The sequence below is a fragment of the Vespa crabro genome, chromosome 6 (assembly GCF_910589235.1).
Source record: "Vespa crabro chromosome 6, iyVesCrab1.2, whole genome shotgun sequence".
Taxonomy (NCBI): Eukaryota; Metazoa; Arthropoda; class Insecta; order Hymenoptera; family Vespidae; genus Vespa; species Vespa crabro.
The window spans coordinates 11311106-11317685 of record NC_060960.1 but is presented as its reverse complement, the minus strand read 5'-3'; positions in this window follow the sequence as shown (position 1 = coordinate 11317685).

The following is a 6580-nucleotide window of genomic DNA, read 5'->3' as shown; positions in this document are numbered from 1 at the left end:
GAACGCGACGTATCGCTGCTATTCGTCTTCCGTAAGTTGGTGTTAGTGATGATTCTGGACGTGCGCGCGCGCGCGCTCGAGCACACAGTAGTAGACACGTATACGTAAGCATGTGCATGTAAATTACCCTAGCGTATATGCCCGCCGTTGTTCGTTACGTTCAGAATCGCCGGAGAATGGTGGAGATGGAAGAAGTAACATCGGAGGAAGTGCGAGTCGTTCGTTACTGCATCGTTATTGACCTCTCACCCTATCGTGATTTTTATGTTCGCGACATATTGCGCGACATCATTGAGCATTCTCGACTCACGGTATTACGTTGTAACTTCCTTTGAGAGACGAGAATCCGCTGAAAAGCTTCGACAACGTTATTCGACGTGTTTCATCCTTTAACTTTAACTTTTCGTTTAATTAAGAGCCAACGGCTAGATATTCAAAGGACTTCTAAATTCGGACGTTAATGTGCAAGTCCTCCGGGAGAACTTTTCCAAGAGCTTGACACTTTGAAGGGAAGGGGAGAAAGAGAGAGAGAGAGAGAGAGAGAGGGGATTTAAGTAACTTGGATTTAATAGGCATTTTCGTGCCTCCCGATTGATTTTGGGATTACCAAGAAGATTTTGGGTGCCAACTGCAATCGTTTTCTTTCTTTCGGCTCCTTTTTCTTTCCTTCTTCGCCGTTTATCTCTCTCTCTCTCTCTCTCTCTCTCTCTCTCTCTCTTTTGGAAGAAAATCCAGGAACAGACGCGTAGTAGTCGGCAAATTGGTGGCACTTCTGTGGTCGAGCGATTAAGCGATATCCGCAAAGGAAATTGGCAAGCCGAAGGAAATCTGCTTTTAATTAAGTCCTCCCTCCGAGTTTCCATCGTCGTCGTCGTCGTCGTCGTCCTCGTCGGACCTTGTACGCTCGAGGAGAGTTCAAAGAGAGAGACGAGTATACGAGACGATTTTCTCCTACGCCGAAAGGGATTATGTGAATCTCCTTTCTTTCGTAGTTTAAGGACTAATTCATTAGAGGCAGGACAGTGAGAGGATTATGGATCAACGTACGAGAAAGCGATGTTCGCATTGAAAGCAGCAAATCTTCCCGCGTGGGAATATTTTAGAATATTTTTTAAAGAGAGAAAATAATTGCATCGTCGACTCCTTCGCGGACAGCTTTCCGCGTAGCATCTCTTACACCTGTGCTTGGACAATTAAGTGGTTTCAAGGGAGTCGCCGCGAATAACAACCGGGAGCAGCACCGAGAGAGAGAGAGAGAGAGAGAGAAAGAGACAGCTTTTTAATTCAACCAGCGGCCCGTATAATTTTCAGTGTTTTTTGCGTCGACCGACCTCGTGATATTTATTTCGCTCGGAGCTTGAAAAAGAAAAGTCAGAGTAAGGAAGAAAGAGAGAGGAAGAAGAAAATGTTGGCTTTATGTCAGCTCCGAGTCCAGGCGAGTACGTGAAAGATAATAAATAAAAAGAAATTGCTTGCCGATACGCGATCGATTTTGAGTTGGAAGGAAAAGGGTAGCAGGCTATCGCGGTTAGTTTAAAAAAGTCAAGAGGGGTGGCACTCTTTCTTTCTCATTCTCTTTTAGCCGAGCATTATTCTTCTCCGGCTGGCAAGCCGACGGCCGTCAAAGTCCAATTTGTTACGAGCGGTGCACGAGCTGTTGCGCGAGTTGTTGCGAGAATTGTTGCGAGAGCTGTCACGCGAGACTGTTTAGCTCACCGTCGTCCTGCGGAGAGTGACAGAGGGCCAATACCTGGAGGTGGAGTCGAAGGTAGAGATTCTTTAATGGTATTATGAAATATCGAACCGCGAGATGGTCGCAAACTGCGCGCTCGTCACGCGTGCCCGTATCGCGTCGAACCACGCGAAAACCACAAATACCCAAATGCGTCCGCGATCGGGAACATCGAGTTAACGTCGAGTTATAAGACCCGTTGATCCTTCTAATAACACGGAGAGTAACCGTCGCTACTTTTTGCCAGCGAATGGAAGCAGTTTCTTTTTTCTTTTTTTTCCTTTTCCTTTGTCGAAACTTTGCAAAAATCACGTCACGACAATTTCCTCAAAGAAAAATTCATAGGGATAGTTTAAAAGATCGGAAAAGATTCCTTGGTGATTCTCTTGGAATGATCGAAAGCCATGGCTCTTTTCCAAGCCGGTATCGAGAGATCGACATCGCCGTTAATCAGATTGAAGCGGGCAAAACGTTGGAGGACGAGGGGGAGAAGAAAGTTGTGAGGATGGGAGAGATGGAAGGACGCGCGGGAGGAGGGAAAGAGCATCGAAAGACGAGAATAAGTGCCGCGTAACCGCGCGGCGATTTGTCCGGATCAGCGTCAGACTAAGCAGATTACGGGCTCTCCCCAAATGAAGCATCAACCCCGAGGACTACCTTGTGGCGATCGAAGAGTAGCCACGGATCTCGAAACTCCATTGGGAGGTCCATCGGCATTTCTTCCTTTCTCTCCTTTTCTTTTTATACGTGACTATCTCTCTCTTTCTGTATAGGTGAGCCAAGGAAACGCCCTCACCGATTCGGGACACTTTGGTAGTCTCTTTCCAAGAGATTAATAGTTTACCATGTAAATATGTGATGTACTGTGCGCTCCTTCGACGACTTTTTTTTTGACTGAGAATTTTCTTACGTTCGATATTGACAATATAGACAAAAATTTTCCTCCCCTCTTTCTCCACCGCACCCAACGGATTTGTATACTTTTAATAAATTTTCTAGTACGTGAGTTGTCGTTCCTTTAACGCAGGATTTGTATCCTTTTTCTTGTTACCAAAGAAAGAAGGACTCTTTCTAAAAATCATTAACGAAACGCATGGTTGAAGCGTTGAGAGTGGAGATCTTTTCCTCTTTCTCCTTTTTACAAGGGTCGTTAGTATAAATGGCCGGTTCTCGCGATAGGTAAAGATGGAAAAGGATGAAATATATTAAATATCAAAGTCGTATCTCAGGGTATACACCACGAGGGAGGCGCCGTCGTAAAGCATTCGACGCTTTTCGATACGGCGAAAGCTTAACGTACGTACGAGTCACGTCGTTTTACTCGGCATCGAACGCTTATAACTCTTCTAGCGGGAAAAGAGGGTCGGTAGTGCGAATGCACGCGTACACGTTGCTGCTATATATATTTATACGCGTATATGAATATATTATTTTATCGATCGAAACGTGTAGACACACGTATACGTAGGTACGTACTATCGATACGCTCGCTATCGATAAAAGTGGTGTTCGCGTCGACGCATTCGCGATAGCAGCCTCCCTATATACCCACATATAGTCCGCGTCTAGATAAACGCTTCGTTATTCCGCGCGCTCTATCGTTAGAGATGTAAGGGACGATTTATATTCATGACCTATATTCCTCGGAACGAGACTGAGAGAGAGAGAGAGAGAGAGAGAGAGAGAGAGAGAGAGAGAGAGAGAGAGAGAGAAGACGTGTGCCACGGATAAAGGCGTTCGTCTATTATATTTTTCCTCTGGTAATAATATAAGTAAGGTATAAGGTAAATAGAGGAATTTGTCGATGATTTTTCTGAGAAAGCTCGTGTTCGTTAGATTCTTTTCTCTTCCGAGGGCAACGTAGTCGCGTATAAGTCTCGCCTTGGTTATCTCTTGGTACAGCACGTGCGCACGAACGCGCGCCTTTCTAACGCTCCGTCTAAAACGCCTGCTCTGCTCTCGGTCGCGTTTGATGAAATCAAAGAGACCGCCGAGACCGCTTCCGCTCGTTTCGGCTCTTCCTCTCGTTTTGTTTTTTTTTCTTTGTTTAACGGAATAAAGTTGGTCTGGCCTTAGAAAGTTACTACCGAAGTTAGTGCTACGTTACCGTCTACGTTACGATCAGGTGAAGTCGTTTAATACTTGCGACCTAACGAAAAACCACTTCAAAAGGAGCGGCCTCCTTCCGTAGCAGCTTTGGTCCTTCGCGATATTTTATTCTTTTATATTTTGCTCTTTTATCTCGAGTTTCTCGATGATCAAGGAAAATCGCGCTAAACCGTACGACTCGCTATGTCGTTCCGTTTCGTTAGACGAGCAGGATAGTAACCTGACGTGAGCGCAATTAAGAATCCAAGATCGGATCTAATAGTAGCGCGTTGTTAATTAGAGTTTCTCGCATAGACGATGTTAACGGCTTGTCAATTAGAAGCCTTAACGAGCTAGATAAGCGGCGATTATACGCAACAAGCATTTTTTTCATTATGATTCTAACCGAGCAAGGAGCGCGGCGGCAGCGAGCGAGCGAAAAGATTCACGCTTAAAGAGTAACGAGAGAGTAGATTCGTTTCCTTCTTACGCTCGCGTCCTTATTCTTTCGATTTTTATGAAAGTCGAGTGCGATTTATAGAATCTCTCGTTTTTGTCGAACGACAAAACGGTCATGGGAGAATACTTCGGCGACGAGCCGAAGAAAAGAAAGAAAAGAAAGGCCGATGGGAGAAATTGTTTGCGGATTATGTTGTGCGCGTAAACGATCGCGTTTACCTCCTGGTAAGGGTAATAACATAACGCTCTCATCGAATTGATTTGCGCAAGCTCGTCTAATTTTCAATAATAGCTTGCGTCGCTTTGAAATACCTCCGAAGTATGTAATTACGATAATTCGCTGATGATATCATTCACGATCGCCGACAACACACACACACACACACACACACACACACACATATAGCTGGCAGCGTATTTATCGCGCGAGGTAATTTCCAGCTATACGATCATTATAATATCCGGGGCAATCAGCTTCTTTCTCGGGCTCGGTTCGATCGTTCGCGCACGTAAGTACTTTGACGTCGACTTCCTATTCGATTTCTCCCCACCCCTCCCCCGCCCCCTCTGTCTCCTCTCTCGATTGCCATACAATCCCTTTTTTCGCTCGAAACCATCGTTCTTCTTTTTCTTTCTTTTTTTTTTTCTTTTTTTCTTTTTATCTTTCTTTCGTGAATCGCGGCGCATAGAAAAACAGAATTAACCTTAAATCGATAGCGCTCTCCAGTGTACCTATTGCCCTTATTATCGAGTGGCAAGAAACGCGTATTAATTAGGCACGACGATCGAAGTTAAAAGAGGAAATTTCGATTCCATTGGCAAAAAGAGAATGCGCCAGGAAACACGGAGCCAAATTTATTGCAAGAAAGAAACGAAATTCCAATAATAGCGGTGCCCTTCTGGCCTATCGCTCGGTAAAACAATATCGAAAACCGAAGGGAAAAATGGCAACGGCGGAAACTCGAGCCACGATCGATCCGTCTCTTCCGATGACACGAACAACGATAGAATTCTATAAGACATTCCCAAAGTAAAAATACTTTTTGGACGGGTAAATAGCATATGGAAAATGTGAGCGTACGTACGTTCGCGCACGTTAAATCGCTTTGCCAAAAGATCAATTGGAGAAAAAATGAATCGAATTAATACCAAGAAGGAACGACAGAAGAATTAGAGAAAGGAAAAGAGGAGAAAATGCTGAAAATTGGAAATGCGAACAAGGACTCGATAAAACGAGGGGTTGGGGCTTCCAAGAGGAAGAGAATAATAAGAGAGATCCGGATGTAATCGTCGAGGAGCAAGGGTATCCTCGCACGTAGACGCTGACGGCTTCAAGCAACGTCGCTTCTGCTTCTCTAGAAGCCGCGTCTCCCCACCCACCCATCTGGGCACCGGTGGGTGCTGCCGAGGGCAGCGAGTGCGAGCCAGCCATAGCCAGCCAGAAGCGAGCGAGCCACCCACCCATCGCTGTTAGCCGCTCGCTCGTGTTTAAAGCTCCGCCAGTAAAACAATAAATTGCGCTCCGCTCGAGCGCTCGTGAGGCTACGAGGCTTCCTCTCTCTCTCTCTCTCTCTCTCTCTCTCTCTCTCTCTCTGCCTCCCGTCCGCCCTCTCTCTCTCTCTTTCTCGCTAGAGAGAAAGAGGTAGAGGAGGAAAGCGGTCCCTGTCAGCAATTGCCCCCTCTCGTAAGAAAAAATGGCAACTGCCGTGGGTTGGATGGCGCGTACGAGACCATAATACCGTACCACCCTGCTGCCGACGAGAACGACGCTGACGACGCGAACGACGCCGACGCGATACCGACGACGACGACGACGACGACGACGACGACGGCGGCAGCGACGACGATGACGACGACGACGACGAGGATACCACGGAAAAGAAGTAGGGATAGGCGAGTGATCGACAAAGAAGCTGGTAAAAGGGTGAGAGAGAAGGATAGACGACGGTAGAGTCAAAAAGAGGATTACTCTGTTGGGGAACCGCCTCTTTTCGTTGTATCTTGTATCGGACACACGACAGAGAAAAGCGCGTGATAACGCTTTCGCTTGGGAGCCCTGATGCATTTTGGCGAGAGTAGGCGGCTCCAGCGTAACGCGGGCGTGGCCATGCGAAGTAACGCAGTCCCGCCTACTTCGAAGCAGCCTTGTCGACGCGAGGAATCGCGTTCGTTTTCTCTTCTCTTTTCTCTTGCTTCCTCCTAGCCACCGCCACCGCCACTGCCGTTGCCACCGTCGTCGTCGTCGTCGTCGTCGTCGTCGTCGTCGTCGTCGTCGTCGTCGTCGTCGTCGTCGTCGTCGTC